Here is a 14477-nt window from a genome sequence, read left to right as displayed (position 1 = left end):
ATGGCTCTGGTCTCTGGCAGGGTTCCGGCTCCATATTAACCTCCTGGAGCTGAAGGCCACACGCTTGGCATTGAAAGCCTTCCTTCCGTCCATTAAAGGGAGGCCGGTACACATGCCTATTGACAATACCACCACCATGTGATATTGCAACATCATTGGCGGTGTTGGGTCCTGAACCCTGTGCCAGGATCGCTCCACCTCTTGAAATAGCTTACCATCAAGGGATCTTCTTTGAGGTAAAGCACTCAGCAGAATCTTTGAATGCCAGAGCAGGCAAGCTCGGCAGTCAACGCCTAGTGGATCATGAGCGGCAGTTACAGTCAGAGGTGCCACAAGGTCTGTTCTGTGAACAGGGAGAACCTTGGCTCGATCTATTTCCCACTGCCAAAAATGTGCAATATCAGCACTTCTGCACCTTGGAGTTTCCAAGATGCCTCTCGCTACGGGATGCATTCCACCCAGAGTGGAACTCTGGACTCCTGTACACCTTCCCGCTGATACCACTCCTATCCCTAGTTCCATTAGGAGATCAGAATGACTGGGGCCAAGTCATCCTAGTGGCTCCAGATTGGGCACAGAGAGTGAGGTATCCAGAACTCCTGGGCATGAGCATCTGTCCTCTGATCAGGCTTTCCTTGCGGGAGGACCTGCTGTGACAACAAAAGGGCAGATTTCTGCACCCCGGCCTTCGCATTCTCCAACTTCATACATGAAGATTGAGTGGTGACAGCTGAATAGCTTCGACCTTTCATCTTAGCAGCCATGCATCTCTCTATAAAAACGTATACGCTTATCATTGGAAAAAAATTGGCACATACCAGACTGACCCCTTCCAGGCTAAGTTATCTGACATTCTGTTTGTTTTGTTTCTTGCGTGCCAAGGTTTTGCTTTGGGCACAGTTAAGCTTTTGGCTCTTTCTGCATTTTTACAGCTGCCGGACGAGCCCTCATTTTTTACTCCATTGGTTGTGATGCATTTTTTAAAGGTCTACACCATTTATTCCCTTCCTCCCCATTTGTCATGCTTCAATGGGACCATTAACATGGTTCTCACATATTTGATGGGCATTTCTTTTGAGCCGCATCACATACGTCCCCTGTGGCTCCTCACCCTCAAGACTATGTTCTTCATCGTATTCACTTTGGAGCAGCGAGAGAGTGAGAGTTACATTTTTAGCGTTGAGAACAGGAGCACCCTTCTGTCTGAAAGTTATGATGCTGTTCCACATCAGTCAATCCAACACCCTGCAAGCATTCTATGTGCTACCTCACATTTCTAATGAGGAGGCGAGACAAAATCACTTGGACCCCAAAAGAGTGCTAAGCTTTTACATCAATCGTACCAAAGACCTCCAGTGGGACGATCAAATCTTAGTTGAGTTTGCAGAGGCATATAAAGGCAAATCCATGTAGAAGAGGACAATCTCCTGTTGGATCGTACTCTGCATCAAGGTCTTCTATGCATTGGCTAAAAAGCAGCCTTCAGAATGTCTGCATGCCCATACCACCAGCCCAAAGCTGCAGCACTGTGTTTGCATGCAGAAGTCCTGTACTGGACATCTGCCAGGTGGCTCTGTGGGCATTGCTCCACACATTCATGAAGAGCTACAGTCTGGATAGCCAGGTTCACTGAGAAGGGCCTTTCACCCACTGGGTCCTACAGGACTTCTTGTTTCATCCACTTCACAGACCTATAATAGGTACCGCTCTGGTATCTATTCAACGGGGGTGGGGAATCTGCTTTTAGAAGTCTCAATCATAAGAGCAAGTTACTTACCTTCGGTAATGCTCTTTCTGGTAAAGACTCTAACTGCAGGTTTTTCACCGACCCTCCTATTTTCCCTGTTTTGTGTTCCAGGTTTTGTAATCTGCACACTAGTCAATTCCAGTTGGTTGTTGGGGTTTGTTCTGAGGGTATGGACAGTCTTGAAAGCAACTGACGTCAGCACAGGTGAGTGACTCTTATGTAGGCCTGTCATTTCTGAAGGGAAACAGCATCATTGCAGAGCTGCATAGCGCCACCTACTGACGTGAAGCGGTACTACTCAAACGTTTCCGGATTCTGTCTGACTAGCTGGGGAATATTCAAAAGGAGAGGAATCTGAGATTAGCTAGAGTATCTACCAGAAAGAGTGTTACCGAAGTCAAGTAACTTGTTCAACTTCACTATTTGTTTTCATTTCACTGGGATCCCTAAACGACAGTACAGTCAAAGGATGTTGCTCAGTGACTTACTAAATATCTGATCAAAAGACCTAGCGATGCCCTGCTAATTTAAAACTATATTTCACTGTAAAGATTTTCAATCCATTACAGCCTGTACTTCCTATTTTTTAGGTCTTTCATGTCTCTAATCTGCTGCTTCTCAGTAGTACATTATGATTTCTTTATTGTTTGTGTAACTTGTACAGTACTTATTGATCCCTTTTTCTGTTTCCCAGCAGTGGTTGGATACCCAGCTCAATACACACCTCTAACAGGTAAGAGGTCTGTCTAGCTTATTACATGTTTGATGAAAGATCAAGAGCATGACACCCTTTCAAAAAATAGATCAGGCAGCACACTGTGAGTTCAGTAGAATACATATACATTTTGTGTGTTCATCTATGATACTGAATCAACAAAAGAGTATTTGGATGGGAAAAAAGGAAATCAATACAATTGAGGTTTTAAACAAGGCAAATTAGGCTTGGATCCTACTGGGAACATGATGTTGATCAGTTATGGCTGTACCTTAGGATGTCAATACCAGATATAAGATGTAATCATCCTTACTTAGTCCCTCCCTGTCCCACTCAACTCTAGTATACTCTTTTCAAGGATCCTTTTTCATTCTATTCACCTGTAGTTTTGGTGAGAAATGAGCCCCTTATTTAACTAATTTTATCAATATATGCGTTTTATAACTCAGTAACACCTCTCCCATTCTGCAGCATGGTGTCCATATCCCCTGGTGAGCTGTGTTTGAAAATGAGCTAATAATTCACATGCCCAGTCTTTTGACATGCCTTTGGCCGTAGTCACTTAAGGAGGGTCAAACATTAGTATGGACTGGCACTGCAAGGCCCAGGCATAGTAATGGCTGAAGCTGTTGAGGAAGTGTATCAGTGAAAGGGACTTCATGCATTCGAGGAAGGGCTTGTTACAGCTAGGTCGCTGTGGCAGGGTCCCCTTAACAGTCAAAAGATATGGAATAACTGTTGAGGGACATCTTGCATGGGTGGAAGAGTTGTTGAGGAATACACAGAGGGACTGGGTGCATCAAAGGACGGCCTGTAATGGCACTTGGTAGAGGAATCTCAATTATCAGTGGAAGGGCATGTGAGGGCTGTCTTAGCCTAGATACCTCATAAATCAGTAAGAGCCTGTGAGGGCTATAACGTGGGGGAAGTTCATGCATCATTGCAACGCCTTTTAGCCTGAGGGATTTCATGCATCAGTGGAGCAGCCAGTGGTGGCTCGGCGAAAGAACTCACTGAATCAATGGAAAGGCATGCAGGGACTAGAACTATGGGGATGGAACTCATGCTTCAGTAGAAGAGACTCTGAGGTCTCTGACTCAGTAGAAGGACCTCAAGCATCAGCAGAATATATATGGAATGCATTGCTCTTTAGTGGAAGCACCTGTGATGACCTCAATTCGCTGGAGAGAAATCATACAACAATGATTAGGGGTGCCAACATGATTTTGCAAGTTCCGTCTGAACAAAACCTCACAAAGCATTGGGAGTTATGTGGACCCCCGGCAACTTAAAAAAGTTGAGTGGGTAATTCCAGGCTCTTCTAGTTCTAAATCTGCAAGGACTGTTTGCCACATGTCTAAAGCATCTGGTTCCAGTGAGTGGTTCTAAAGAAAGGATGATATTTGATCTTGTTGATTACATCTGCTCCAGACCCTAACTGGCTGTCCTGGTCAAACTGCAGTAGCTCAGTAAGCAGAGCTGCAGCAGCACAGCTCAGGGAGTCTGGACAGTAGAGCTGCGTGTGTGCGTGAATTCCAGATGGATGATTCTGACTTAGAGACATTCCAGTGAGTAACTCATACAGCAGGGCCCCAAAGCTCCACCAATCACAGGCCTTCGTCACTTCTGTGATCCCACGCCCCTCTGGGGCTTCATATAGCTCTTCCAAAGCTCGGCTGCTGAACTCCGGTTCCACCTCCGGCCACTTACCAAAGTGAAACAAATGTGACCTGTGTCATCCAGTAATACATTCCTGGGGTTCAGATCCTGGCATATTACCCCCTGCTAGTGCAAATCTTCCAAGGCCAGAAGGATTTCAGATGCCCATAGCTGAATTTGCTGGTCGGACAGGCCAATGGCCCCTGTGCTCCTCTCCTCGACTTTGCTGCCGATGGTGGAGGGGCTGACACAAAACACCATCCATCCACTTCAATGTCCAGACTGGCACCAGGTGAAACCAATCCTGTCCCAGTGCCCCTCTCTTGTCCTAGCATGTCCGGTGCCTCTAAGGCACCCGTAGTTCTGTGCTCATTCTTTGGTGGAAGCATCCCAGCTGTTGACCTTGAGATAACCTTCTTGGCTTCTTTCCCATGTAAGTCTCTTGAGTGCCATTCTGTCAACAACGTACAGTGAGTTTCAGTGCAGTCCAATGGTTTGTCCTCTAAGGGTTTGCCATCAGTAGTGTGCCCTAATCTGGGTTTTTGGCTCCAAGGCACAGTGTATTCTAGTTGCCCACCATGTTAGAGTTTGATTGATGTATTTCTGTTATGTTTGCCACAGAAGCTAGCCTGGGCCCACAATCTGGCCTGGGAATTGTGTCCTGTACTAATCTCCCCTTAGGACAATGGTGATCCAAGAGAGGACAATATAACAAAATAGACCCAATCTGATAACACGGCGATTCTTTGTATTAACTTTGAGAGTGGGAATGGAAGTTTATTTTCTTCCTCAACAATCTCCCTTTGCTGAGTTTGGAGAATTGTCCCTCCTCACAATAGCTGTGTATTTAATTTTAAAACAAGAACCACACCCAAAGTCAACAGCCACTGGGTTCCCAAAAATATACCCCATACATTAGCAGGTGTATATACCACAACCATGTGTAAAAATGTGAAAAAAGTGCAAAAACAAGGTAGCACCACCAAAGTGAGCTTACTGGTTAAATATCACCAGTTATGCCCTCGTTTATCATCATAGGCCGCTACCTTGTAAAAGAAAAAACAAAAACGTGTCCAGAAAACCAGTGAACTTAGTGAAAATATGTGACAGCATCACACACTTCAACCCCGTATAGTTAAAATTTAAATAAACCCACAGCAAACCACTTTATTCACAACTCGTGGGCTTATTCAAACTAAAAACATACTGCATGTTAGCAGACCAAATTATGTTGGGCCGACCTGTTTGATTGCCTGTCTATTATAGTGGCAATTTCTTCAGGGCACGAGGACTTCGTCCACCTTATCTGGACCCTTGATAAGAACAACCAGTGACTGTATAAACAAAAGGGAAGGTTCTTTAAGACGAGCACTTACAGCCAGAACAGAAAACAAAAATGCAAACCATTCCACCTATATACCCTTAATTGCAAACCAACATAAAATAATTAATTACCCAGTAATAGCCAAGGCCCCTTGTACCAGCCATACACCGCGACACACAGGCGCTACACCGTCTGGGTAGCCCTGTTTCTTAAAAAGACACTTATGTTGTCATTCTTCTGTAAGGCAAACACAAGTTGTACCACCTCCTTATGTGAACAAATGTCCCACAGATCGGAAAGCAGGTCGCTTCAACCACTCGCTCCCCTTTACTCCCCTTTATGGTCAAATATGCCCCCTTTTTAAAAAAATTTCTTCTGAGACAACTCCAAACCAAAAGACCCGTATACCGGTGTACTCCCTTCTCAAACATACCATGTTCACATTTTTAGGGACTCTACAACGTGCACACCCTACTGCCCAAAATGTAGCACGCCTGTGTGACTATATCTTCCATTGGAGATCAGAGCTCGCTGAATGCAATCGGGAAGCGATTATGAATTCAAATCTTTACATCCAAAAAGTCAAATCACCACCTCTCTTAACTCCACATCAACTCTGGGAGAATCGCTAGCGCGCAACCAAGATGGCCGCGTAGGTGCGAGGCTCCCGAGGAACTCCGCGACCTCCTGAATTAATCCTGGCGATATCCTGTCCTTGTTGAGGGGACTGTGTTGGGGAACCGGAGCTGAGGCGCCACCCGTTTTTTGGGCTCGAATCGGACCCCGAACGCCGGTGGGAGCATCGATCGAAGGTTGCGGCCTTCTCCTCGCCGGCCCCCCGGATTGGAGTAGTGGGGCGATCCGGGGACAAAGTGAATAACAGCGGCGAGAGGGGCTGGGCGACTGGCGTACCCCGCACTTTCACTTTCGCTTTTGCGCCCTCCTAGCTCTCAAGCCGGGTCGGGCTGCGGAGCGGGGTGCGGTGGCCTTGTCCGGGAGCCCGGCTCACCCGCCGGTGGTGGGTTGACCCGCGGTTCGGTGGTCGCCCCTGCCCCCCCCCCCTGGCACCCGTGTCTTGGTATAGCGGCCCGTTTGGGGAGCTTGGCACGACGGTGGAAGAGCCAGCATGTCCACCAAACAAGATGGCGACCGGGCGAAGGTGAAGACGACCCGCCGTGGCACGGCGCACCAGGCCAACAGTATGGACCGCTACACGCTTCAGAAGGGTTCTCCGGAGACATCGCGTGCATCCCCGGTGGGCCCGACGGAGGCATCTGCTCATCCGGTGGATCTGACCCTCCGGGACGTCATGGGCGCCATCGCAGAGATGAAGGCCTCGGTGGACCAGCGTTTCGACACCTTAGCGCAAAAAATAGACTCGGTCCTTGTGGATGTGAGCCTTGTGAGGGCAGACTTGTCCAAAACAAACGACCGAGTCGACTCCCTGGCCCACACCACAACGAGCCTCACGACAGACGTGGTGGCCCTCCAGAAGGAGGTGCGCCGGCTTGGCCAGGCGAGCGCCCTGATGGACCGGCGACTGGAGGACTCCGAGGGTCGGGCCCGGAGGAATAATGTCCGTATTGTGGGGGTCCCGGAGGGACGAGGGGCGGAGGCGGCGGATCTTTTCGTGGAAGATCTGATCCTGACCCATCTCCAGCCCCGGGGGTTGAGTAAGCTTTTTGCGGTGGAGCGTGCTCATCGGGTCCCCGGGGGCAGACCTAAGACTGGTGGCCCGCCGCGGCCGCTCATCGCCCGGATTTTTAATTTTCGGGACAGAGATGCTATCCTCCAGGCCTCCAGGCAACAGGGACCGGTCAAGCTCGACAACATGGAGATACATTTCTACCCAGACTTTACTCCGGCGGTCCAGAAGCAGCGACAGAGCTTTCTTGGGGTTAAACGTCGCCTAAGGGACCTGAACCTCAAGTACTCAATGCTCTTTCCAGCCAAGCTGAGGGTAGAGGTGGATGGTCGCACGCACTTCTTCGACCGGCCCGAGGCGGCTGGGGACTGGCTGGACACTCTGCCTGGAGATCGGGGCCGGGGGGGCGGGGGGGGGCGCGGCTGGCGAGGAGGGCCCGCCGGATCAGAATTGAGGGGTGACTGAATAGGCCTTGCTCTGGACGTTGTTCCTTCACCATTTATTGATTGCGTATGTTCCCCTCCTATGGAGGTTGCGTGGGGTCTGATGGGGGCTTCCCTCCTCCTCTGGGGGACTAGTTAGTATTTTAGCTCTGGGGCGACAGGCACACTGCACTTTGGGGGGGCTGTCTGGGCTCATGCAGGGGTGCAGGGAGGGGGGAGTTTTGTTGGGACCGGGGGGTGGGGGGGGTGTGTTGTTTGTTAGCACCGCAGGGCAAACCCGCTACTATGTTGTTGTTATTAGGATGCTCGATGGGGGACGACCGATTGATTCGACGTATGATGGGGGGTAGGGATTTGACTGTGTTGTCATGGAATGTTAACGGCCTGGGGGATAGGATTAAGCGTGGTGTGGTCCTGCAGTATTTAAAACGTATTTCACCAGATGTTGTCTTCCTGCAGGAGACGCACCTTATAGGTAACTCCTTTCATGCAATGAATCGGCGGGGATATCGTTTGGTGGCACATTCCGGCTTCACCTCGGGCTCGCGGGGGGTGGGTATTATGATCAAGAACTCGCTCCCGTTGGAGACTGATGAGGTGCGCCATGATGAGAGGGGACGCTACACGGTTCTGGTGGGAAGAATGGAGGGTAGAGTGTTTATCTTTATATCAGTGTATGTCCCGCCTGGGTTACAAGCCACCACATTCGCGGACCTGGGGCGCCTCCTTCTGGACCTTCCGAGTGGCCTGCTGGTGGTTGGAGGGGACTTTAATGCGGTAGCCTCTGGGTCTATGGATCGCCATCCCCCTAGGGACCTCCCCCGGGCACAGGCGTGGCTGCCCGGCCTTCTGGACACGCTGGGCCTGGTGGATTGCTGGCGATTAAAGCATCCCGCATTGCGACAGTACACCTTCCACTCGGGGGCCCATGGTAGCCTCTCGCGGCTTGATTACATCCTTGTCCCGGCGGCCCATGCAGGGAGGGTGGGGGAGGTGCGCCATCTAGCGCGGGGTATCTCAGACCACTCCCCATTGTTGTTGCATTTCGATGTCTTCCCGAGGGGGGATGGCAGGGTGGCCCCAATCAATGCATGGTATTTGCGCGACCCCACCATTCGTGCCGATTTGATCAAATCCTTACAGCGATATTTCGACGAGAATGTGGGGTCGGTCTCTTCCGCCATCTCCCTGTGGGAGGCTTTCAAGGTAGTCCTTAGAGGGGAGGCCCTCTCCTTTATCTCCCATGCCCGGCGGCTCGAGCGGGAGGAGGTGACCCGGGTAGAGGCCGAGATTGCAGAACTGGAGGGTGACCTGGGGAGCGGGGTAACAGACGCCAAGTTGCATGTTCTACACCTAAAGCAGGCGGCCTATCGGGCCCTCGTCACGGAGGCGGCCAGGGGCCTCAGTAGAGAGCAGCAGGGGCGATTGTATGATGTGGGTGATAAGGCTGGCAAATTGATTGCGTGGTTGGATAAGAGGGAGAGAGCGAGCCGCGTGGTGCCTTTGATTGAGAGTGTTGATGGTGCGTGTGTCACCGAGCCGGAAGCCATTGTCTCCTGCTTCGCGGATTATTTCCGCGAAGTCTACTCCCCGGTTTCCCCCTGCTCGGAGGAAGATTCCCATGCCCTGCTTCGGGACATCGCACTGCCCTCCCTAACGGTGGAGGACAGGGATTCGCTGGACGCCCCTCCCACCTCGGATGAAATTGCCTTGGCTATTCGCTCGGTTGCATCCGGCAAGGCCATGGGCCCCAATGGTATTCCCATCGAGCTCTACAAGCTACGCCCGGATGTGTTGGCGCCCCACCTGCGCGCGATGTTCCTGGCGGCCCACTCGCAGGGTTCCCTCCCGCCGGACCAGCGCCTGGCCACAATTGTGGTGATCCACAAGGAGGGGAAGCCCCGTGAACGGGTCACGTCCTATAGGCCGATTTCGCTTTTGAACGCGGAGCCCAAAATCCTGGCCAAGGTGTTGGCCAACCGGTTGGTTGGCGTGGTGGGCGACCTGGTCCACCAAGACCAATCTGGCTTTATACCGCACCGCAACACGGCGCTCAATCTGCGGCGCTTGCACGGGGTGCTCGCGCGTGTCCCGTTTGTGCGGGAGCCGGCCATCTTGGCGTCCTTGGACGCCACCATGGCGTTTGATACGCTTGAATGGCCATACATCTGGGCGATGCTGGCGAAATTCGGGTTCGGCCCGGGTTTCATTAGCTGGGTCAAATTGCTATATTCGGGCCCATTGGCGCAGGTGGTAGTGAATGGGCGAGTCTCGGCCCCATTCGCGTTGGGGAGGGGTACGCGACAGGGTTGCCCCCTGTCGCCTCTCCTGTTTGCCCTGGCCCTGGAGCCCCTGGCGGAGTGGCTGCGGTGGCACCCTTCTATCCGTGGTCTCCGCTGGACCCCCGAGCATGAGGACCGTGTGTCCCTCTACGCTGACGACATCCTTCTGTATCTCGCCTCCCCGCGTAAATCACTGATCGTCCTGGTTGATGTTTTGCGCTCATTCGGTCGCAACTCAGGCCTGGTCATCAACTGGGCGAAATCCTGTGTCTATGTGCTTTCCGGGGAGGCTCCGGCCCTACCACGGGACTGTCCGATCCAGATTGCCTCCCAAGGTTTTCGGTACCTGGGTATCTATATCACACTTGACCCGGAGGCCCGCTATGAGCGGAATTTGCTGCCCCCCCTCCAGCGCTTGAGGGAGGACGTGGTGCGCTGGCGGCGTCTGCCGCTCTCGCCGCTCGGCCGAGCGGCTTTGTTCAAAATGATGTCCCTGCCGCGCTTCCTCTACGCCCTCCAGAATACTATGGATTTGGTCCCGGCACGCTATTTCCGTGAGGTGGAGGGCCTCCAGCGGCGCCTGTTCTGGGACGGGAGGCCGCGTATTGCTCTGGCTAAATTGACGCTCCCGTGGTACGATGGGGGGGTCGCCCTCCCGGACATTAAACGGTATTACTGGGCCTCCCAACTAGCTGCAATTAATCATGGCCTTTATGGGCCCGCCTTGAACCCGGCATTTGAGATGGATAAAATGCTCCTACCCGGTGGCGATTACAATCGCACGCTCTACTCTGGCGCGCCCGACTCCCGTTTGACGGGACCGACGCGTGTTATGGTGCGTGTCTGGCACGCGGCTAATGCAGCTATGGGGTGGAAGGACCGTTTGACCCGGGCGTCACCGCTGTATGCGTCTGAGAGGTTGGGCTCCCTATGGACGTCGAAGGGCTTCGAGAAGTGGGACACGATCGGAATCAGCACGGTGGGAGATCTCTGGACGAGGGGGGGATTCAAAACTTTTGAGACGCTGCAGGCGGAGTTTCAGCTGCAGGGCAGTGAGTACTTTCGGTACCTACAAGTCCGCCATGCGCTGGGCTCCGTCTTCCCGGACGTCGCATCCATTCCGGAGTCTTCCCCCCTGGAGGACAGAGTGCTGGACGGCCATGTACCGGACAGCACGATCTCCCTCATATACAAAAAACTGATCAACGATAGATCGTGCCTGCTGACTAGTCTCCGCGAGGCCTGGGTTGCCGACGGGCTGGAGCTGGACGACGAGGATTGGATCTCCGCGGTGGCCTCTCCGAAAGAGGTGGCCATCCCGGCTCGCCTTCGTTTCGTCCAGCTCAAGATCCTTCACCGGGTTTACGTGACGGGGCCAAGGCTTCTGCGTATGGGTTTTGCTGGTGACGGACTGTGTAAGCGTGGCTGTGGTGCGCTGGCGACTTTCATGCATATACTGTGGGAGTGCCCGGAGGTGGAGCGATTCTGGCGTGGTGTGCATGAGGTCCTGCGTGTGGTTACGCGTGTCGCGCTGCTGCCTGAAGCGAGGAGATGCTTGCTGAATGTATGGGAACCGAATGACTATTCGGTCCCGCAGACGCGGTGGGTGACTCTGGGATACATGATAGCTAAGCGTGACATTGCTCAATTGTGGGGATCCCAGAGGCCCCCTGCGGTGTCGGCCTGGAAAGAGCATATGGATTGGTGTATGTTTCGTGAAAAGGTGGTGTATGTGGCAACGGGTAAGCCTGGGGCGTGGGTGAAACTCTGGGGCCCCTGGAACGCCTACCGCGGGGGTATTTGTGAGCCACCTCTGCTACCGGCTGCCTCGCCTGCTCCGTCTCCTTAGACGGCCCCCCTCCCTCGGCCGCGGGCGCGCGGTCCCCCAGTCCCTGGCCTACTCCCATTCCCCTCCTCAGAGTTCTGCTGCTGGTTTGGATCCCCCACTTATGGAGCACGTGCTGTCACTTTGGATCGCGGGTTGCCTTGCGGGTGTGGTTTTTTGGTGTTGTTTTGTTTCAAGAAAAGGGAACCGTATTGTGGGCTTGGAGCTGTGTGGCCTGCACCATTGATTACTCCTGTTTCACTGCTCTGCACTGCCGAGAGACTTTTACTGTATGTATGCAATATGCTTTTGTCATTCTAGCGGCCGGCCGGGTGGTTGTAGGCCCATACCTGTAACTTTTGCAACCTGTAATAAACGGTTTCAAAAAAAAAAAAAAAAAAAAAAAAAAAAACTCTGGGAGAATCAAACTGCACAGTCCTGATCACTAAATTGCGACAGTCTTACCGCGTAATTTCAACGTGGTGAGCCTTGTCTCATTCCGCGCTTGCAACTAAACGCGGTCTTCCTATTTAAAACACCCGGTACGGTGTCTCCTCAGGACGCGCTGCGTGCCGAATCACGTGATAGAGCCCACTCTGCAGGCGCCATCTTAGAGTGGACACACACATGAATTTCCATCGTTCTGAATAAACCATTACTGCGTTTTAACCCTCAAAAAAGACCGTATAGAGAGCCATTACACAACGATCTTGTCTCATTCCACTCATCGTCTGTAAAATCATTTTCAGCATTCACAATTTATATTTTTTATATAAATACGCTGCCGCAAAACGCTCAATGTTAAAAATAACATGAACTATTTTGTATTTTATTGCAAGGACCATATAAGAGATGTCCCGCATGCAGTTCGTATTATTTCACAAAGCATCACCGGTCCACTTCTTTCTTTTTCTTTTCATTTCCAGAACCCACTGACGCTCTTATCTAATCATTTATATTTTAATGATCAGAAAGCTCCCCCGAAACTAGATGCTTAAGTTTTACGCGGGTGCATATCAAGTGACATATTTTTGGGATCAATCCTATGTACAATTTCATAAATACCACACTTGCCGCACAAAAGATGGGAGCAGAACATCTTAGGCTAAGTCAGAGCCCTGATTCATTATCTCAAAGACTTACTCTGTTCCATTCAATACAGTCGTTTAGCCCCACTTCTGCTTTTTCTGAAAAAATCCAACAGGCTTCCCTATAAGTTAGTAATCTGTCCATATTGAAGGCGTCGCCCACCACCTTCTCCAACACCATCCGATCCAAGAGAGGAACCTTGCCCTGTAGATTCCTAAACTATCCACAAGAGCCTTCGACTCTGGTGACCAGAGATCCTGGCCACTGTGGGTTATGGAACCGTTCTCCTTGGTAGGCTCTCTTTGGATCAAATGGGAATAGTCGGCTGTAAGGGAAGTGGGGTGTACGGTAATCAACCTTGGTCCGTGTTGTTGCGCTACCGCTCTAATGTTATTTATCGGGCCAATGCAGACTGTGCCACATGGAATACTGCTATATGACCCACAGCCAACAAGATAGGGGTCCGCTGATCCTTCCTGATAAGAAGATTGACTGCAACGCTCATCTCAGCTGGATGACTGGTTAGAATCAGGGCTCTGGCTGGGTCCCGGGCTCAGATGAACACTTGTAGGAGATGATATATTGCTCTCTGCCATAGCTTTACTGCATCCGTCCCAAGTACTCCTCGACTCCCAGTGCCACCAACTTCATCCCTCTTCCAGTCGGGAGCTCATGCTGGGTTTGGTGTAGCTGTTCTTAAGTTTGATGGTCTTTCAGAAAGGACTGGAGCATTCTGGGAATTCCTTCCCTTGTTCCATGTCTGGATGAAGCTGTCGGCGGAGGTGTGACCAGAGCTTGCCTCCCTGCACATGTTGAAGTCTCAGGAAAATTGAGTCCTCGCTGACATAAAACCGCAGGAGCTTCACCATGAATGGAACTCCCTGTGGAATGATTGTCTGCTGCCCCCGCCGTTCCACCAGTGATTTGGGAAGACTCTTTAGTACGACGGTCTCTCCTATGCAGGGGTCCTGGACCAACTGTACCTTATCTAGGATTCCCACGACCTTGCACATCTCAGGTGTTTGATGGGCGAGCTCAGGTTTCTGATGGGTCGAAACTGCAGGCAGCTGTAACCCTCTGTGATCGAGAGTCCATTGCCCAAAGCCCTTTCCAGGTGACAAAGGAAGATTTCTTTGGCTTGTTTAGGTACTGCGCTACCTTTTTTTTCTCTGCCTCACGACGCTCCTTGTTTAATTCAACTTGAATGCCCCCAAAAAGCAGGTCCACTCCGTTCTTGTAGTGGTTAAAGGCAGCCTCGTAGTAAGCGCCGAAATCCCTTTCCAGTGCCTGGCAGATCTGCTTGGCAGCGTCCAGTCCCGCTTGGTACCCAGAGCGGAGCCTTTCGGCATCCTCTGCATGTCAGAGGAGCCACTGGCTGACACGCGGTTTTGGATCTGATCGATGTACACAGCTGGGACAGTGCTCTGGAGCAGGTCTCAGCCTCTGGGCCAGGCTGGCCCTCCATACAGCTCCGGTTAGTCTCCCCTTTTGGCTTTTCCTGACAGCCACCTGCCCGTCCATCACTGTCCAGCCTTCCCAATGGGTCTTTTCACCTGCAGAAGGCGACAGCAGCAACCCCCCCCAGGCGGCGAGTCGTCGCGCCCCGCTCCCCTCCATTGTTTCCACTAACTGCACGCTTTTACCTTAAATCACCACTGACAACATTCTTTGTTGCCTGAAAAGGTCGCAGTTTTTTATTCATCAACTTAAAATTTTCACACATAAAATGTTATACATTTCCAACGTTC

The 14477-nt window shown here is 51.6% G+C and overlaps 1 pseudogene; it reads right to left on the bottom strand.

The window, feature by feature from the left end:
- Positions 1-3819: 3819 nt before the first annotated feature.
- Positions 3820-14200, bottom strand: LOC146811705 (ribosomal protein S6 kinase-like 1; annotated as a pseudogene).
- Positions 14201-14477: the final 277 nt, after the last annotated feature.

This window comes from Triturus cristatus, chromosome 7 (assembly GCF_964204655.1).
Source record: "Triturus cristatus chromosome 7, aTriCri1.1, whole genome shotgun sequence".
NCBI classification, from domain to species: Eukaryota; Metazoa; Chordata; class Amphibia; order Caudata; family Salamandridae; genus Triturus; species Triturus cristatus.
The sequence above is the reverse complement of the archived record's forward strand: the minus strand, read 5'-3'. Positions and strand labels throughout refer to the sequence as shown.